Source organism: Mauremys reevesii, linkage group 12 (genome assembly GCF_016161935.1).
Source record: "Mauremys reevesii isolate NIE-2019 linkage group 12, ASM1616193v1, whole genome shotgun sequence".
Classification (NCBI taxonomy): domain Eukaryota; kingdom Metazoa; phylum Chordata; order Testudines; family Geoemydidae; genus Mauremys; species Mauremys reevesii.
Window position 1 is genome coordinate 45,990,334 of NC_052634.1, and position 20,859 is coordinate 46,011,192.

A 20,859-nucleotide genomic window follows, 5' to 3' on the forward strand; every position below is an offset into this window, starting at 1 on the left:
GTCTAGTTACTCATTGAAAATTAGAATAAAGTTACAGCAAGATTTCATCATAAATGAAGTCAAACCCTAAAGATTTCAGAACACAACTGCTACAAGGAGCCACGAGGGAAGCAATACAAAGTCAACCTTGTCTCAGAGAAAGGCAGTTAAACAATTTCTCTTTTTTAAAGCAGCATAATCTCCCCAAACGGAAGGGCTCTGTTCCCGGAGAAGGGTCCTGGAGAGGGTTTTCCTCGTTGGTGCCGGCCATCCACCTCCCCGAAAGGCGGGAGCTAGGTCGACGGAAGAATTCTTCCAACCAAGGCGCGGACTGACGTAGCCGCTCCGATTTACGTTCCCCGTGCAGACCAGGCCCGAGGGTCGGTGCGTGCTGAACAGTTAAGTCAAAACAGCTCCGTCCGTCAGAGGTGTGCAAAAGGGAAAACCCGCTCCTGGACGACGCGGCCATGCCTACCCTAACCCCCAGCGTAGCTAAGGGCATTTGGAGAGGCGGTGGGTGGGCCTAAAGGGACGGAAAGCCCTCCTCCAGCATGGGATTGTGACAACCTAGTCTCCGTAGCACAGACAGGGTGGCCAGCAAGAGACAGGAACAGACAGCGAAAGCCAAAGCGGCCCCAGGGCAGAGGGCGAGGCTGCCTGTTGGATGAGGGGACCAGGTGGGACAGGCGTTTTGGACAGGCCGTCCTCCCATCAAAGGCAGAAGAGACTGAGAAGGAGGGCCGGGCAAGAAGCTACAAGCAGGGAAAGAAGCAGAGCAGGCAGGCAGGCAGGCAGCTCCCCTTAGAGCCAAGGAAGGCACCAGTCCAAGCCCCCCAAAAGCAGACTAGAGAGCAGACCAGCTGCAAAAGACCAGGGAAAACCAAGAACACAGAGAGCCTTATAAGGCCTGAATAAACTTTCAGAGCTGAGCTTTACTTACAAGGAGGAACAACAAAGGTGCCCAAAAGTACAGGGCTTGTGGAAAAGAGCACTCCCAAAAGTACAGAAAAAAAACCTGCTTTCCTTAGAGTCCGCTTGGCAGGGCACTAAGCCTAAACAGCCCATTTGTGGTTTTCTGTTGTTCTAACCAATTTCTAGGGGAAAGTGTGAACACCAGTCCCCCACTACCACAAATTATGCAGTTGAGTTTCCCACATTTGGGGAAATCGCAGGGGTCAGCACACCCGCAGTACAATGGATGAACCTCACTCTGGGAAAACCACCTTCGTGATCATGGTATCTTCTCTGCCAGGTAAGTATGAGTTCCTGCTGCCCGGCCGCCGCCCGCCCTCGCTCACCCCGCACTTATAACACACGGGGCGGACCGACCACTGGCCTCGCCCCCACCGGCCCCCACTGCCGACAGCTGCCCCGACGCGTCCCCCGGAGCCCTCCCTTCTCCACGCTGAGCTCCCGGTGCCAAAGTCGGGCCCTGCCTGGCAGCCTGCGTCCGCTCCCACAATGCTCTGCTCGCACACAGATCTGCATACCCGCTCACGCGGCTCCACCCCTCCGCTAGGGCCCCTCCCCCTGCCCGCCCCGGCCGCCGCTCTGGCCTGCCCTCTAGTGGTAGCCGGGTCCCGTCCCGGGAAGCCAGGCCATCAGAGAGACGACGTGGCCCACCTGCTGCTGGGGAAAGAGTGCAGCTTGCATTTTGCTTCTCTCTCTCTCGCTCTCTCCCTCTCTCTCTCCCCCCTCCGGAAGTTGCTCCAATACAAGAATGACCTCCCCTGCCTTGTCTCACGTCAGTTTCTCCTCAGGGCAGAAGTCGGGCGTTGTCAGCCACTCTCCAGAAACTGGACGGCCATTCGATCCCTTTTGTAACCTGCCAAGTGAGGCTGAGTGCACTGGCAGGCAGCGCCGTTTGAAGAAGTGGAAGATTGGACAAATGACCAGGGAGGAGTATAAAAATATCGCTCAGGCACGCAGGAGTGCCCATCTTTAAAAGAGGGAAGAAAGAAGGAGGATCCGGGGAACTACAGGCCAGTCAGCCTCACCTCACTCCCTGGAAAAATCATGGAGCAGGTCCTCAAGGAATCAATTCTGAAGCACTTAGAGGAGAGGCAAGTGATCAGGAGCGGTCAGCATGGATTCAGCAAGGGCAAGTCACGCCTGACTAACCTAATTGCCTTCTGTGAGGAGAGAACTGGGTCTGTGGATGAGGGAAAAGCAATGGATGTGTTCTTCCTTGACTTTAGCAAAGTTTTTGATACGGTCTCCCACAGTATTCTTGTCGGCAAGTTCAAGAAGTTTGGGCTGGATGAATGGACTATAAGGTGGACTATAAGCTGGCTAGGTCCTCGGGCTCAACGGGTAGTGATCAATGGCTCCACGTCTAATTGGCAGCCGGTCTCAAGCGGCGTGCCCCAAGGCTTGGTCCTGGGGCCGGTTGTGTACAATATCTTCGTTAAGGATCTGGAGGATGGCGTGGACTGCACTCTCAGCAAGTTTGCAGATGACGCTAAACTGGGAGGAGCGGTCGATACGCTGGAGGGTACGGCTAGGCTACAGAGGGACCTAGACAAATTGGAGGATTGGGCTGAAAGAAACCTGATGAGGTTCAACAAGGACAAGTGCCCAGTCCTGCACTTAGGACGGAAGAATCCCGTGCACTGCTCCAGACTAGGGACCGAATGGCTAGGCAGCAGTTCTGCAGAAAAGGACCTAGAGGTTACAGTGGAAGAGAAGCTGGATATGAGTCGACAGCGTGCCCTTGTTGCCAAGAAGGCTAACGGCATTTTGGACTGTATACATAGGGGCATTGCCAGCAGATCGAGGGATGTGGTCGTTCCCTTCTCTTCGACGTTGGTGAGGCCTCATCTGGAGTACCGTGTCCGGTTTTGGGCCCCACACTGCAAGAAGGATGTGGAAAAACTGAAAAGAGTCCAGCATAGGGCAACAAAAGTGATTAGGGGGCTGGAAGACATGATTTATGAGGAGAGGCTGAGGGAACTGGGATTGTTTAGTCTGCAGAAGAGAAGAATGAGGGGGGAGTTGATCGCTGCTTTCAACTACCTGAAAGGGGGTTCCAAAGAGGATGGATCTAGACTGTTCTCAGTGGCACCAGATGACAGAACGAGGAGCAATGGTCCCAAGTTGCAGTGGGGAAGGTTTAGGTTGGATCTTAGGAAAACCCTTTTCCACTAGGAGGGTGGTGAAGCACTGGAATGGGTTCCCTAGGGAGGTGGTGGAATCTCCTTCCTGAGAGGTTTTAAGGTCAGCCTTGACAAAGCCCTGGCTGGGATGATTTAGTTGGGGATTGGGTTGGACTAGATGACCTCCTGAGGTCCCTTCCAACCCTGATATTCCATGATTTGAAGCTGTTCCCGTGTATCAAGGTGAGCTGCAGCTCAGCGAACCCCAAGGATCTGAGCGAGGCGAGCTACTTTGCAGCAGAGGCAGACCAAGCGGCAGGTACAACGCGGGGTCGCACCCCGGCCGGCAGATAGAATCTCATGTGCGAGATCCCGGCTCCTGTTCCTTTGCAAAGTGTGTGCGTTTGCTCCGGGTTTTAGCTGTGGGCCAAGTGCCCTCTGGCTTCTCGTCCGGCTCCGTCCTCCATGCGCCTGGGCATCAGCGGGACTGTCTCAGGAGAGCAGCTGCCCCATCCCAATCTCCGCCCAGCCGGGGAAGGAGCAGAGGCAGCCCGGAGAAAAGACTCCTTTGAGCGCCGGAGACGGCCGGAGCATCTTATTTGCATAGCCACAGTGCATTGCGTGCAGCGAAGCGAGTCCCTGGTCGAGGGGCTGGTTTTGCTCCCTGTGTCCCCGGTTTCGATGATCCAACTCGGGCTGCCAATCGGTTCAATTCCATTTCCTCTGAAAGCTAGCGGTGTAGCGGGCTGGGAGAGTAGTCACCCTGACTTTTGGGAGCGTAGGTGGTTGCCCCGGCAGCGCCTCTGCCACGAGTTCTACATGCTCTGCTTTCTCTTCAGTTCATATAAATCTTTCGCCTTTTACTAAAGATTTCCGTGGAGAGGAATGTTGATGAGTTTGTACCCAATTTTTTAAGGCTTTGCTTTGGCAAGGCTGTTGCCTGCTGTGAGAAAAACAGAAGAGTGCTCCCTGAGCTGGTGTCACTGGCTGAAGCTTTTCTATAGTATGAAAAAAGTATAGTAGGGGATACCTGGCATTGGCTGCTGTCAGCAGACAGAATACTGGGCTAGGTCTTTAACTTGGACGGGTAGCTGGGAAGACAGTCAATCAGACAGAACCCGTTCAACAAACCTTTTCATTTCCTTGTATTGCCTGACTCCTTTAATTCTTTTCCTTTTCCTTATTTCCCAGCAGACCGACTAGCCACCAGATTTGGGTGCTAGCAGAGGGACCTGACGAGCTCCTTCTTTTTGGCAGCGTTGAACATGCCAGGGCACAGTCAGATTCTGGATGCTCATCTGAATGTAAAGCCTAGCTCTCACCTTTATTTCTGTTTCTTAGCTCTTTTGGGCCATCGATCTTTGGTCTGACCCGTAGGATCCCTGCATTAGGAGAGATGGCTAATTAATGAGCCCATAAACCTTGGAAATCAAATGAAACCTGAAGTCCGTAGAAGACCTCGAAAGGCCCTTGGGGGGTGGAGTGCGAGCTGAGGAAGAGTTCCCTGCACAGCTTACTTCTCCATTCTCGTTTTCCTGTCCTGAGCGCAAAAGCCAGGAAGCAGCTCCGGGTAGGGAGGGGATACCATATGTGTGCAGTGGTTAGACAGGAAACAGCAAGGAACTGGACTCGTATGGAGTGAAACTGTAAGCATCTTCTGTATGCCTGATGACTGCAGGTTTGAGAGAGTTATGTGGGAAGTGGAGGCTTTCGGTGGGCTTTCAGAGGAAATGTAATGGAAAGGCTGCAGAAAGTGGAATCCCAGGTTTTTAAACAATCCTCCACTAACACACCAAACAGCTCAGGTCTAGTTACTCATTGAAAATTAGAATAAAGTTACAGCAAGATTTCATCATAAATGAAGTCAAACCCTAAAGATTTCAGAACACAACTGCTATAAGGAGCCACGAGGGAAGCAATACAAAGTCAACCTTGCCTCAGAGAAAGGCAGTTAAACAATTTCTCTTTTTTAAAGCAGCATAATCTCCCCAAACGGAAGGGCACTGTTCCCGGAGAAGGGTCCTGGAGAGGGTTTTCCTCGTTGGTGCCGGCCATCCACCTCCCCGAAAGGCGGGAGCTAGGTCGACGGAAGAATTCTTCCGACCAAGGCGCGGACTGATGTAGCCGCGCCGATTTACGTTCCCCGTGCAGCCCAGGCCTGAGGGTCGGTGCGTGCTGAACAGTTAAGTCAAAACAGCTCCGTCCGTCAGAGGTGTGCAAAAGGGAAAACCCGCTCCTGGGCGACACGGCCACGCCGCCCTAACCCGCAGCGTAGCTAAAGGGCATTCAGGGAGGCGGTGGGTGGGCCTCAAGCAACGGAAAGCCCTCCTCCAGCATGGGGTTGTGACAGCCTAGTCTCCGTAGCACAGACAGGGTGGCCACCAAGAGACAGGAACAGACAGCGAAAGCCAAAGCGGCCCCAGGGCAGGGGGCGAGGCTGCCTGTTGGACGAGGAGAGCAGGTGGGACAGGCATTTTGGACAGGCCGTCCTCCCGTCAAAGGAGGAAGAGCCCGAGAAGAAGGGCCGGGCAAGAAGCTACAAGCAGGGAAAGAAGCAGAGCAGGCAGGCAGGCAGGCAGGTCCCCATAGAGCCAAGGAAGGCACCGGTCCAAGCCCCCCAAAAACAGACTAGAGAGCAGATCAGCTGCAAAAGACCAGGGAAAACCAAGAACACAGAGAGACCCAAGTAAAGGTTCGGAGCTGAGCTTTGCTTACAAGGAGGAACGTGTGACAAAGATACCTAGAAGTACAGGGCCTGTGGAAAAGAAGCCGGCGCTGCAGGCGGGGGAGGGGCAGTGGGGCAGGTGGGGGTTGAACGGTCTCTCTGCAGCCGGGAAAGTCCAGGGGGAGAGTGTGTGTGAGTTGGGAGGGAGATACCTGCATCCTTCTCCTGTCTGTGCCACTTCCCTCCCCAGCACTGGTAACAAGTCTCTCTAGTTCTCCCCTTTTTCTCTCCCCTCACCACACAGGACCGTCAAACCCAAGGAGATTCCCTCGTTTTTCCTAAAATTGTTGACTCTCTAGTCTCTTATTTTTCCTGATTTTTTTTCTATAATTTTCAAATGTCAATTTAAATTCTCCTCATATTTGGGGGGCTTCGCCCCACCCCCCATTTCATCAGCAGCAATTCGTCTTTGTTGGGGTGGGAAATTGTTGCCCTGAGTCATTCCCCAAAGGGGATGGGGGTTCCTGGGTGCTGTTTGGGGGAGCCCTGAGACACAGTTCCCTCTGGGGTGGAGATGGGGTGGCCGCTCTCTGCCAGCCACAGGGCATGGCTGGGTCACCGGTGGGGAAGGAGGAACCAGTGTCCCCTATGGAGCCTGACCAGCCCCTTTGGTTCTGCTCCTTTCTAGCATTTTGTTCAGAGACTTTATTACTGCAGAGGCTGAAAAACGTCTGTGGATTTACCCCTGGCAGGAGGGGTCAGGTCTACACTGTAATAAAGAGATCGAGCATTTCCCAGCATGGCAGAGTCTAGGATGTCTGTCTGCAGGGAAAGGGCCTGGGGGAATTGTGATGTGAAATGAACTAAAGCCTGTTCTGAAACCTCCACAACTGCCCTTCTCACCCTGCCAGGCTGCAGAATGATGCCCACGTCTCGCTCCGGTTCATCCCATCCTCCCATGGGACAGGGAAGGGAAATGGCTGCAGAGGATCCCGTTCAGGTAGGGATTATTGGGGGTTATTGGTGGGTTCCTGCTGGAGGGAGAGTGACAGCAGATACACAGGAGGAGGGAGGCTTGGGCAGTCTGGTTTAGAGGTTGGAGCGGGGCAGGAAATTCACAGGGTGGAGAATGGGAGGAAGCCACGGTGTAGCAAACCTGTTGGGATCTGGGTAATATGTGGCTTCCATTCTAGGAACAGACCCATGAGGTTAGAAGGTGGAAATGCTCTGATTTGTGGAAGAGCAAAGAACACACCTAGGTGGGGCTAGATAAAGGGAGCAGAATCCCAGGGCTGGAGCCTCACCCGACTAACCAGCGGCTGCTGTGAGATGTAGAGGGGCACCCACCAATGAGGCTTAGTCAGGGGTTCGCAACTGTTTTCTTTCTGAGGCCCCTCAACATGTTATAAAACCCCCACTGCCCTGCATACGCCTGGTTTTCTGCACAGAAAAGCCAGGGCTGGTGTTAGGGGGTAGCAAACAGGGGCATTGCCTGGGGCCCCATGTGACAGGGCCTCTCACAGAGCTAATTGCTCCAGCTTTGGCTTCAGCCCCTGGTGGCAGGGCTCATGGCCCCAGGCAGGGAGGTTTGGGCTTTCTGCCCTGGGCCCAAGCGAGTCTAACACTGGCCCTGTTTGGAGGAGCCCCTGAAACCAGCTCGCAGCCCCCCAGAGGTCCAGGGACCCCTGCTTGAGAACCACGGCCTTAGGGGATATGCCCCTCCCCCATACCCAGCTCCAGGGCTGGCCTTAGAGAAAATGGCACCCTGGGTGAACTTGTATTTTGGTGCCCCCCATCCCCCCTGGCCCTCACGGGCTCCCCACCGTCACGTCCAGGCCCCGGTGCCTCCGTCTAGTGCTTAATTTGTATTGAAAGAGGTGCCAGAGCTCAGCCATGGCACAAATTCAGCACTGGCAGGGCGGCCTGATAGCGGCGGGTGCTGGCCGAGCGCCCAGCTCTGAAGGCCATGCCACCGCCAGCAGCAGCAGCGCAGAAGTGAGGGTGGCCTGGTGTGTGGTGTATTGTGCAGCCTTTTATTTAAAGTGCAGTTTGTAATGTGGCATTACACCGCGCTGGTCGGCTCTGGTGGCGACAGTTTCAAGCTTAACAGAGTGAAAGTCGCCTCTGCTACTTGCTTCAAATGTACAGTCTCTAGGAACACACACAGACCAAGGGGAGTGACCACACAGACATTCACAGGTACAAGGTCTAGTCGGGTTTACAAGTTTTATTGAGGTTACAGTTAAGGTTATGAAAACCCAAGGCATATAGATATTCTATAAAGGCCTGTGCAAAAGTTACAACTCTAGTTCTACTCACATCCTGTTCAATAGTATTAGGGTCTGAGGTGTCTCTCATGGATTGATCATCAGTAGAGGGATGGTTCCTGCTGGAATTTCCCACAGGGAGCTCAATTTTCCTGCTCTGGGCACCCCCTTTTTATAATGTGATTCTGATTATAGCTCATTAGCATTGACACACAACCTGTATCCTGTGGTTAAGGCACATTTGGAAACAGAGGTGCCTTTACAAAAAATTTTTTATTTAAAATTAATCTTCCTGCTAATTGTTCACCCTGTTACCACTTGGTACCTCTTTTCCCATAATCTTAATACAGCCACATATTAAATTTAAAAGTAAATTTAGAACAATCAGGAGACAATACAGCAAGATATTCCCTATCCCAAGCCTTGAGGTATCAGTTCTGGAGCTTTAATGCAGGTATCAGAAACACAAGGTTGATACTTTTTACCCCATCTTTAGTAGAGATAAATAAAAATAAATAAAATCTGCTTACGTTCTCTAAGAGACACGCTCCATGTTACTGCCATTATCTCCTCTATTTTAGTCAATTGTTTTTCATTCCACTGAAAACATATTTACTTAGTTTACATAGGGGATTCAAGTTTTTTTTCTGTTTTACGAATGGGAATTTATTTCTCTAGTTATTTCGGCATTTGTGTTAACTGGTCACTATCATGTAGGTGACTCACTAACATTTCACTCCATCATTGCTATTAGTATCATACTTGGAACTGTATTTATTTTCATAGACATTGTAAGTTACTTTACAGACAGATTTAAAATACAATCTGAAGATAAGTGATCTTCATCTGCACAGTGTCTAAAGTTTTGAGTTTAGCTAATTTTTTTTTAAATGAGCCCTGCTAAGGTAAGTACATGCAAAATGTAGAGTCTGTTATTTGACTGTACCATTTTAAATAATGAATGACAAAGCACAATACGGTAATAACAGTAATAATGATAATTACTCCAGCCAGGACAGGTGAGGCATTTTAGAACTCATTACTCAAAGAATTGAATTTAAGCATAAGACAGAAATAAAATTTTGAAATGCACAGACCAGTTAGAAAGCTAAAATACCAGCACTGTCATCCTGACCAAATGTGAAAGAATAAAATTACAGAGACTATGTGCACTTTGCACATTTTGACAGGAAGTAAAAAGAAGTAATAACAGTAATTGAAGTGTCTATTGTGGGGTGAGTGTGTGGGGGTGGGGGGTGAGTCACAGCCCGCTGTCGCTTCCAGCCCAGCGACACTCACTAGTCCGAAGGCTCGTTCACACGGCAGCAGGGGCCAGCAGCTCCCACTCCTGACCCAGAGGCAGCAGCACAGAATCTTGTCCCCCCCCCCCCTCAGCTCAGCAGAGACTGGGCACAGAGGCAGGAGGGTGGGGCCTCCCTGACATCAGCAAACCCCCTCCCCGCTGCACGGCACACAGGAGGCTCCTGGGAGCAGCTTGGCCGGGGCAGCTCCCAGTGGGGGAGGGGGCATGGCTGCAGGAAGAGCTGCAGGGGCAGACAGCTGAAGAGAAGTGGGGGGAGGAGAGACAGGACACCCCTGCTGGAGGAACCCCCTCAGCAAGGCCCCCCTGGACCGTCATGTCGTCTGCCCCCCACTAAGTCTGGTCCTGTCCTGCTCTTCACAATGAGAACAGCGCTGGGCTCCCTGCCAGCGAGCTCTCCCTGCGCCCTGCTAGGGGCTCCATCCCCTGTGTCCGTCTGTGGCTAGTTGCGGGGTGATGGATCTGCTGGGAGAGACAAGGGGCTCTCGCTTCGTCCCCTCACCCTGGCATTTCCTGGATGCTGTGAATGGGGTGGAGGTGGGACTCCTGCCTGTGAGCCAGCCAGAGCTTCCCTTTGATTGGCTCCTCTCCCCCATGAGTGGTGGGGTTGTGACGGGGGCAGCAGGTACTGAGTGTGGGACTCTCACTCTTTCAGGGGCCGGTGACCTTCGAGGAGGTGGCTGTGTATTTCTCCAGGAGAGAGGGGTCTCTGCTGGACCCTGCTCAGAGAGCCCTGTACAGGGATGTCATGCAGGAGAACTATGAGACGGTGACCTCGCTGGGTGAGGAGTCCTGTCCCCTTGGTTATTAGAAGCTGTGGGGGCTCTAAAAAACCTGAGCAGTGATAACTTTATACCTTTTTATTTGTCATACAAGTTTTGACAAGTTCCCTTGCCCTCCTTTTTTTGCCTTATCTCCCACCCACTAGAATAATTTTTGGACATTTGCCTTTTTGGTGCCAACAGTCATTTGAAAATTGCATTTAATGTATCCTTATAGGATACCTTAAGAACTACATTAATAACTGTAGCTTTCATGCCGTTTCCTCATTTTAGGAGGAAAATACGCCTCCTGTAGAATTCTAAATTGAGTAAATAGGTGTATGACTCATTCATGGCTTGTGTGACAGTCAGGTGAGCTCCTCTTTTGATAGGAGAGTGTATAATGTTGCCATTCAGGACCCCACAGGTGAAGGGAGAACAGAGCTATGGGAGGGGAGGAGAAGGGAGGAGTAGATAATTCTGGGGTGCCAGGACATGGGGAGGGGGTGTGCAGGGTTAGAACTAAGAAGCAGCAGGGAGGGAGGAGGTAGTGAGAGACGAGGAGGGAACACAAGAAGTTCCCAAGGTGGCCAGAGGTGGTGCCGGCTGAGAGTAGTGGGAAGAAGGGGAGGGGAGTGTGGAGGAAGGGCACCCGGGAAGAGGGCTTTGTGGGTCAGTGGGAGGAAGGAGAGGTTTGGGGATCCAGAGCTCTGGGGGATCCCAGACCTTTTACCCCAAATCCCTACCCAAGCCTTGTTGCTTTAGAGCCTCCACTCCAGTTTTCTTTCTGTTCAGTTTCACTTCATTATACATTCCCCCCCAATATTATTATTATTATAACTCTTGACCTCCCTCTCCCACTCATTACCCCCCTCCCCATATGACCTCCCCATCTCAATGCACAGTGACCCCGGCCTCCGACCCTGAGTCCTTGCTGCATCCTCCCTCCCACACCAGGGCCACTTCCCTGGCACCAATGGGCGCTTGGTTGATGATGTCACAGGGCGGTGGTGTAGCCTGTACAGTTTTTACACTTATAAGATTACAGGTTGGGGCACAACTTGCCCTTGTACAGGGCTACTCAGAGTTAATTGAGAAGATGGAATTTGGTGAAACGCACAGAAACGTGATTTAATCCAGACAGTTATAACTGAAATCATAGGCCAGGCTCAATACACGTAACGATTAAACTAAGATCAGTACAGTAAAGAGGGTTTTGCCCTGTGCATACTTACAAGATACGGACACCATTGGAAAGAAAGATCGACGGGCAAGGGAGCCCATCAGAAGGGAGCCCTGCTTCAGTTTACACTGTCTCAGTGACCCGACAAAATGAAAACCTGGTAACTAGGAGAGGTATTTTATCCACTTCCTTATGGTAATAGGATGGCTATATACCATAGCTGCTCCTTTTCTCTGACTACAAGAATGTCAATAGCTGCCCCAACCCATACGTGGCCTTTGGGAAGTCCATAAGCATCAAGCATTAATACTCATGATTTACATCACCTATTAATTAATAATTCCAATCTATGAATGTGGTGCAACCTAATTGCTAAAGCCCACCCCAAACTTCCTTCTTTTCGGAAGAATTAGGGGCTGTTGCTCCTGAATTTTAGTGCTTAATTCCCCAGCCTTCTCCACACACTGGGGGAGTTTAATTCTCCCTCCCATTACACCTGAGTCACTAGATTTCCTAATTCCCCAAAATGTGCTTTTGCGATGCCACAGTTCTGGGGTAGCGAAGCCTTTGACCTGCCTCCATGGTCTGCTCAAGGAATGGCCTCTCGGGTATCAGGCCTCTAGCCAGCCCCTCTCTATGGGTGGGGACCCACATGCCTCTCCTGTTTGACCAGGGTGTGAGGATTGCAGCTTGTCCTCCACTGTGTTCACTGGACTAACCTCCAGTTCCCGTGCTTTGCTTTCTCTCCAAGGGCTGTGAGCAGTGTGTGTGTGTGATAGAGGTGGGAATTTTGGTGATGCCAATACACACCTCAGTTTCCCTCTGTGGTTGGTATTGCCATGATTATAAAGAGGAGGAGACATGAGGTGTTTTGTCACGGAGCTGTCACGGGGTGATATGAATGGGTCATTAAGGACAGGCTGGGACCAACCTACATCAATGGAATACCCGACAGAGACAAGGGAATAATTGTCACCTGTCCATGGGAGGATCTCAGCTTGGCTGAGTGAAGCACACATGGACTCATGATGTGCTTGGGAGCAGGAAGAACTGGGTTTGCAGATGCAGGGAGCTCTACCGGAGCGAAGACAAACGGGCAGGCAAAGTGAAAGGAAACCAAACTGTTTTCTACAGCAGCCTGGCTCAAGGGCATTGGCCAGTATGGACTGTATCGTCGTATTTGCTTCTCTTTGCTAATATAAAGACTATTAGTGCTGTATTTCAGTTGACTAATGAACCCTGCTATGTTTTAAAAGTCTGCCCAGTGTCACAGCACAAACGTGCTCTGTGCATTGACTGAGGAACAGTCACTGAACAGGAGTGTAGTTCGGCTGGACCTGCTGGCAGAGCTCACAGGTTGAAATAGGAGTGTTGAAGCCAGAGGCTCAGTCTCAGGTGCTGAAGCTACATGGCCTGTCCTTGTGGAAGAGTGGGAGCCCTTGGGGGTGTAGTGCACTCAAGGGGCACCTCCCAAGGACAGTTTAAAAGCCAGGGCATTGCACAGATCCTGTGGATCCATGACAGTGGCATTGTGCCTTATGGGGAAAAGATATAAAGCAAGAAAAGCATCTAAATGTTTATTTACCATCAGTCCTCTTGGGAATCCCCGATCATTCCAAAGTGTATTAAAAACCTTCTTTAAAAGCTTACGTCTGGGTTCTCAGGTCATGTCAGTTTGTAGCCCAAAAAGGCCCTTCTCAGTCAGCTCAAACTCAACTGTTTCTCCCCAAAAAGTCTGTCATCTTCAGTCTCCCGAAAGAGGTAAAATCAGTCACTGCCCCTTTCTGTGCGGGGCAAAGCTTCAGAAGATGGAGTTCTGCATAACCAGCCTTGAGATCCAGCCTTAGTGACACCAGATTGCACAGGAAACCCACCCCCCATCCCTCAGCCTCCCCGGTATCATCTGGCCCATCTCAGCACCACAGTCTGTGACGTATTCGTGCTTTCAAGGGCTGGCTCAAAGATACAGATAACAGTCATAAGTAGGGCCAGTGTTTGCTGGCAGCGAAAACAGAGTAATTGCCAAGCATGAGCAATATATAATCCTTTACGCCAGCTGTGGGGGGGAGATGAGGCCCAGACACTGGGCATTGAGAGCCTGGAGCCGGCTGTGTGCTGGGGAGATGGGACATGAACCAGCTGTGTGCAGGGGAGAGGAGCAGGGGAGAGGTGCTGTTGATGCCGTCTGCACTGCAGCACAATGAGGGTGCCCAGCGTCCCACTGCCAAGTGCCCCGTCTCCCAAGGGGAAGCTCCAGTGTTTTTTCTGAGCCCAGACTTGTATGAGGAGGGAAGAAATTGGCAGCAAGTCTCAAAAGCAGCCAGCCCCCAGCCTCTGCCCCGTGCCCTGGGGAGGAGTCAGGGGTCTCCAGGCAGAAATGTGGGGTTTGTGACCCTGCATCCCCAACCACCTTCTGTTCAGCTATTCTGGATACGAAGGGTGATTCCAGAAATGAAGAGTAATTTCAGGGGGAAATGCAGTAATAGCAGCAATTTCCGGAAAACACTGGCCCCAGTCATAACATTAAATACAATAGTCTCAAGTTCTATACCTGTGTTCATCAGATCTGTCCCTCTGCCGTCACATAGTTCACTCTGCTGGCGGGTTCCACCTCTTCCCTCATCTGTGTCTGTCTTGTCTATTTAGACTGTAAATTCTTCAGGGCATGGGCCATCTTCTATTCTGGGTTTGTGCTGTGCCTAGCACAACAGGGGCCCATGGTTCATTGGCTCTTAGGCACTAAGGTCATGAATATGAGTTATAATAATAACTCTTCTGCCACTTTGAGCCAAGGAAGCCGGCCTTGGGGTGTTACGTCTTAAAAATGAGCTGGGGTTAAAACCATGGAATATTCCTTGTGACAAGTATCCCACAAATTCCATGGACCTTCCTTTTTTTCTTTCCCTTCTCAGGGTTTCCAGTTTCCAAACCTGATGTGATCTCGCAGCTGGAGTGAGGGGAACAGCCGTGGGTCTCAGACCTCTATGGCTCTAGAAAAAAGTGCTCCCGAGAGCTGTGTGCACAGGTGAGGAATTGGGTGAACCATCTCAACAACTGTCTGTGAAGACAGGAAACCTTTGGGATGCCCTACAAAGACTCTCCAAGTTGTAAGCGCTCCAAGTTCAGAACTGTTCCCTGCAGATGTGGAATCATTAGGCAGATGTCACTCATGGCTTCCCACCTATCCTGACTGACAGTTGGCTGCAGGTCCCTCCCCAATCTCACTTTCCCCTGAGAGTTCTGGTGAGATGCACACCCAGAACTGATCCCTTCCTCTCTCTGCTCTGGGGAAGGGTTTGGGGAAAATCAGCTCCTGATAGGTTTGATCTCTCCCACACATATTTTGGTTTGTTCACACCTTTTTCCATTCCTCTCTCTGAGATTCCTTTCTCTCCGGCACAGGGAGTGACCTATGTCTGGATTCTCTTTGTCTCCCATCAGGTGGTGGGATGGCAAGTGAGAACGAGGAGACACCCCAGCAGGAAGATGTGAGCAAGTAGAAGCACATGGGACGTTATCAGAAAGATCCAAAGGGAATGTTTCCAGGAGTTGTGCACTCCCAGAAAGAACAAAAGCCTGTGAGACTCAGCAGAGGCCAGAGGAAAACTTCAGTAGCCACTCAGACCTTATTACACGCGAGAGCATCAACTTGGAAGAGACACACTACATGTGCCATGAGTGTGGGAACAGCTTCAATGGAGCTCAGACCTTCTCACACATCAGAGAATTCACAGGGGAGAAGCCCTACATGTGCTCTGAGTGCGGGAAAAGCTTCAGTCAGAGCTCCAACCTTATCAGACATTGGACAATCCACATAGCAGAGACGCCCTACACATGCGCTCAGTGTGGGAAGAGTTTTAAGCAGAGCTCTGCCCTGATCACACATCAGAGAATCCACACGGGTAGGTGCCCTACACATGCTCTGAGTGTGGGGAACGCTTCAGTTATAGCTCAGCCCTCATCTCTCATCAGAGAATCCACAGTGGAGAGACGTCCTACACGTGCTCTGAGTGCGGGAAAAGCTTCAATCGGAGCTCACACCTTGTTAGACATAAGAAAATCCACATATGAGAGAATTGTAAGAAATACCTTGATTCCGGCTGGACAAAGATTGTTTTTTAAAAAATCACAATTGCAAATTCCCACCGAGCGACCTTTGCACCATGTTCACTGTGGTCTCTCAGCTCCCCTAGATGAGTTGCCTGCTTCTGCCTTTTGCAGCTCCCTGTTCTTTATTCCCCATCACCGTCCCAATCCCCCTGTTGTTCAGCTCGTTAGGTCAGTATTTTTTCTAAAGGGCTGGGAAAACGAGTCCCTAGCAAATGGCTTGGAACTAAGCACGATACCCCTGCATTGGGCTTCCAAAGCAGTTGTGGCCCAGGCCCTGCAGGAGGTGACTCCTGAAGATATCGCCTTCCTAATCAGGTGCGTGTTGCCTATTATTTGGGAAATGCAATTCCTATCTAGGTAGGGATGGGGAAAATGGAAGTGATGTCTCTGTTCTGCTCACCCCTGGGAGATGCTGCAAATATGCAGAAAATGAAATCCGTGTTGAATGTGACATAGCTGCAGAAAGAGACCTGTTTTCAATAGAGACCTGACATTTGGTGTTTTACAAGGATTCTAAACCGCACCTGAATTTAGTCCCTAATTTAAATCTGTGCCACCAGATTAAAGAAATGAAAGGGCATATTTGGGAGAGTTGTGCCTCACTATCGCTATTGATACGTTGTGTGGTTGGTGAAGAATTCTACACCAGAGACGTGTAAAATTACTCCAAGAAAGGTCAAAGATTTGACAAGAACTCAGGGAGAAACTGCAGATTTTGATTTTCACCCTAGAGATGGAAGCTATGGTGACCTGTGGCCCAGGTAAACTATTTTTAGAATGCTGTTCCCTAGTTAAGTGGCATTGGTCCCACTCGTAAAGGACGCCATGATTAAATTGGGAACAACTGTCTTTTACCATTTGGATCCAAAGTTTCATAAAGCACAGAGAGAAACAGCTGATTCCTTCCGAGCCATTCCATGCCTATGGGTCCCAATCTGGCTGACTTGCTGGACAAGAAGCAGTTCCATGCTGGGCAAATGATGGTAGCCAATGAGGGAATGTATCAGATTCCAAGTTCAGACCGCAGGATACATGAATGCTGAGTCCTGACTCCGTGGTTTTGTCTCTTAGTTTTGCTATTAGGTCTTAAGCATTTGTATCACTTCTCCACCTCCTGCTACTTTGAAAGATTAGAAAGTGTGGAAATAGAGCACAGGTGGTTTTCTCATGATGCAACCTACCCACTAGCATGAGAGCCCTTCCACCCACACTTTTGGGAGAAGACCCAGGACGAAATGAACTCACAGAAATGGAAGGCTCCTAGGTTATTGTAGAATGTGATTTCACACAAAGCTCACTGGGTGGAAATGGGAATTAAGAGAAAACTGCCCTATAGGTTTATATTTTGTAATCTTTGAATAAGTTGTTACCAGCGACAATGAAATTAAACATGAAGTTAATTAGTGTAAAGTAAGAGGCTGATTATGTGATAACTTTCAGTGTTACAATATAATTCAGGTTTTCTTCTAGTTCTCTCCCTGCCCCTCCTACTATATCGGAAATGGTGGCTAATCTTTAAAAGTAAAACCTCACTCCAAAGGAATTAGAGTGGGGGAACATGGGAGAGAAATAGCATGTATGAAAATAGAGCCCCAGCGTAGATTGTAATTATTTCTATTTCAAATGGAATTTATTTTGATAAACTTTAAAATAATTTTTTTTCAAGAGGAATATTGCTTGAGTCAAGATGTGTAACCTTCTCCTGAGTTAGAGGGTAACAGCCACAGAGTTCCCCAGTTCACTTGTTTGCTAAACAAAGACACATCGGGCAGGAGAGGTCAGAATTTAAAGTGGTGATGGATGCAGGATGATTGATTTTTGCAACCAGTTATTTTTATGGGTGCTGAGGCCCCTTTTCCTTTTGAGGAGGCAGCTGTTAGATCCCAGCTGCTTAACCCTCAGGCCTGGCCATGGAAACGTCCCCGTAACTGGCCTTATGTGTCTTTCATGTTTGATACCTTTGGGGTTCGCACGTCCACACGACATGCAGTTACAACAGCAGATACTTTGAGAAAACTGCCGGGCTCAGTCGGGCTGTTCCAAACTGACGTTGGCCCAAACTCTGCCTCACTTCGTCTAGAGTGGGTCATGTGATGAAGTCTCCATGGCAACTAATGGCCAGGCCCTTCCCCCCTGCAAGGGGATGCTAAAGGTGTGGGAGAACAAAGAGATCAGGTGACCTCCTGGCCTGGGAAGGAGACAAAGCCCAGAGAGGAGGGGCTGGAGGGGGGTTGGCAGTTTTCTGGCTGGGAAATGGAGGGGAGCCCCCATGGGGCTTGGGCCTCCCAACGGGGCTGTGGCCTCCCTGGGGCCCCAGATGGACCTAACTAAAGGGTGTCCTGTTGTCTGTACCGGCAAGACCTGTTTTGGACTGTGTTCCTGTCATATAAATAAACCTCTGTGTTACTGGCTGGCTGAGAGTCACGTTTGACTGCGCAGTGGGGGGGCAGGACCCTGTGGCTTCCCCAGGACCCCACCTGGGCGGACTCGCTGTGGGAAGCGCACGGAGGGGCAGAGGATGCTGAATGCTCCTAGGAGAGACCCAGGAGGTGAAGCCGTGTGAGCTTCTTGCCCTGGAGACAGTCTGCTCCAAGGGAGAGGAGGCTACCCAAAGTCCTGCCTGGCTTCGTGGGGAGCAGTTCCAGAGCATCGCCCGGGGACTCTGTGACACCCCTCACTCCCGACCCGTAGCCCCCTGAGCTCCCTCCAGATCTGACGGTGCCCCTCACTCCCGACCCACAGCCCCTGCTATCCAGTCCTGACCTCCAGACTCACACCTCTGCTGGTGCTGCTCACTCCCGACCCGCAGCCCCCTGCGCTCCCTCCAGCTCTGACGGTACCCCTCACTCCCGACCCGCAGCCCCTGCCATCCCAGTCCTGACCTCCAGGCTCACAGCTCTGTTGGTGCCCCTCACTCCCGACCTGCAGCCCCCTGCGCTCCCTCCAGCTCTGACGGTACCCCTCACTCCCGACCCGCAGCCCCTGCCATTCCAGTCCTGACCTCCAGACTCACAGCTCTGCTGGTGCCCCTCACTCCTGACCCACAGCCCCTGCTATCCCAGTCCTGATCTGCAGACTCACAGCTCTGCTGGTGCCCCTCACTCCCGACCCGCAGCCCCTGCCATCCCAGTCCTGACCTCCAGACTCACAGCTCTGCTGGTGCTCCTCACTCCCGACCCGCAGCCCCTGCTATCCCAGTCCTGACCTCCAGACTCACAGCTCTGCTGGTGCCCCTCACTCCCGACCCGCAGCCCCTGCGCTCCTCCAGCTCTGACGGTGCCCCTCACTCCCGACCCGCAGCCCCTGCCATCCCAGTCCTGACCTCCAGACTCACAGCTCTGCTGGTGCCCCTCACTCCCGACCCGCAGCCCCTGCCATCCCAGTCCTGACCTCCAGACTCACAGCTCTGTTGGTGCCCCTCACTCCCGACCCGCAGCCCCTGCGCTCCTCCAGCTCTGGCGGTGCCCCTCACTCCCGACCCGCAGCCCCTGCCATGCCAGTCCTGACCTCCAGACTCACAGCTCTGCTGGTGCCCCTCACTCCTGACCCACAGCCCCTGCTATCCCAGTCCTGACCTGCAGACTCACAGCTCTGCTGGTGCCCCTCACTCCCGACCCGCAGCCCCTGCTATCCCAGTCCTGACCTCCAGACTCACAGCTCTGCTGGTGCCCCTCACTCCCGACCCGCAGCCCCTGCCATTCCAGTCCTGACCTCCAGACTCACAGCTCTGCTGGTGCCCCTCACTCCCGACCCGCAGCCCCTGCTGTCCCAGTCCTGACCTCCAGACTTACAGCTCTGCCGGTGCCCCTCACTCCCGACCCGCAGCCCCCTGCGCTCCCTCCAGCTCTGATGGTGCCCCTCACTCCCGACCCGCAGCCCCTGCCATCCCATTCCTGACCTCCTGTGACATTATGAATGTAATATAATATTTCATTGAAAGATGACAGGGCCAGAAAGCGTTAATTAACTCACCTCACCCACTGACCTGACCCATGGGTGAACCTTAAGGACTGGTTAGGAAGATCTGTAAATGAATAGAGCTTTGAAATGCAAGTCTGCATTGTTAGAGGTAGAAGGGGAGATGTTTGCTCAGGTCTTGTGATGTCAGCAAACAAGTCTTGTCTATTGCTGTAGTTTTAATTCAAAGATCAGAAAAGGAATATTAATATTTATGATACTTGAGTGAAATAGCATTATTGTCTCTGTGTCTCTTTGAAGGTTGTGCTAACCTGGATCTGAACTGTTTAATGGGTAAATTACCCTGTGCTAATTGCCAGGATGTTTGGGAGAAGGAGTTAAACCTATAGTTTTCTCAGGCTGAAAGGCTGCTGGAACTATATAAGAAGCCTGGGACATGATCCTGCTTCATCTCAGAACTGCTTTGGGTTTCAAGAGACGGAAACCTTAAGCCATAAGGATTGAGATCCCAAGTCACTGACTGGAGTCACCCTGAATATGGACATTGGACTATAATCTATGGACTATTTCTAAAAGGACTTTTGGCAACTACAAGCTCATCTGTGCTGTGTATCTGAACCTCAAGAATTGAATTCAAGTCTGTCTGTATATTGATCTTTTAACCAACACTCTCTCTCTTTTCTTTTTTAATAAATTTTAGCTTAGTTAATAAGAATTGGCTGTAGCGTGTATTTTGGGTAAGATCTAAGTTATAATTGGACCTGGGTATGTGGCTGATCCTTTGGGATTGGAAGAACCTTTTCTTTTATATGATGAGATCAGATTTTCAGGAATCATCATCATATCTGATGTGTGTGTCTGGACGGAGGCCGGAGGCTGGGAACTGCGTTGTTTGGACTTCTGAGTAACCAGTGAGGTGCTACAGAAGCTGTGTTGTGCTGGTTGGTAAATCTAAGTACTGGAATAACCACCAATGTTTGGGGTGTGTCTGCCCCATTTTGTTTGCAGTTCACCCTGATTGAGTGACCTCAGCTGGCTCCCACAGGCAGCACCGTCACACTGCTCCTTTCTAGTCACACTTTCTACACATCTAACATTAGTGTATAATGTAATACAGATCTATCCCAACACCTGCCGGAGGTCTTCTGGTAAGGCGGATTCGGTGGCATGCCTGCGGGAGGTCCTCTGGTAAGGCAGATTCGGCAGCATGCCTGCGGGAGGTCCTCTGGTAACACGGATTCGGTGGCATGCCTGCGGGAGGTCCTCTGGTAAGGTGGATTCGGCAGCATGCCTGCGGGAGGTCTGCCAATCCTGTGCCTTCAGCGTACCACCACCGAATTGCTGCTGCAGCCGGGGCACTGGCAGAGCTCCCACAGACATGCCGCCTAATCCGCATTACCAGGGGACCTCCTGCAGGCAGCCTGACTGCCACCCTCACAGCGACCAGCAGGCCACCCCCCCGCCGCTTGCTGCGCTGGTGCCTGGAGCCGCCCCGTCCCTTGCCCAGGGCAGAGGATATTGGAAGCTGAACATCCAGAGCTTGCAAGATAAAGGAGCAGG

The 20,859-nt window shown here is 51.3% G+C and overlaps 2 non-coding genes across 2 annotated transcripts; one reads left to right on the top strand and one right to left on the bottom strand.

The window, feature by feature from the left end:
• Positions 1-1,074: 1,074 nt before the first annotated feature.
• On the bottom strand, positions 1,075-1,239 carry LOC120376247. The gene has a single exon (XR_005587151.1). It is a non-coding gene; the product is annotated as a U1 spliceosomal RNA (small nuclear RNA).
• A 2,654-nt stretch (positions 1,240-3,893) lies between these two features.
• Positions 3,894-4,009, top strand: LOC120376041. The gene has a single exon (XR_005586965.1). It is a non-coding gene; the product is annotated as a U5 spliceosomal RNA (small nuclear RNA).
• Positions 4,010-20,859: the final 16,850 nt, after the last annotated feature.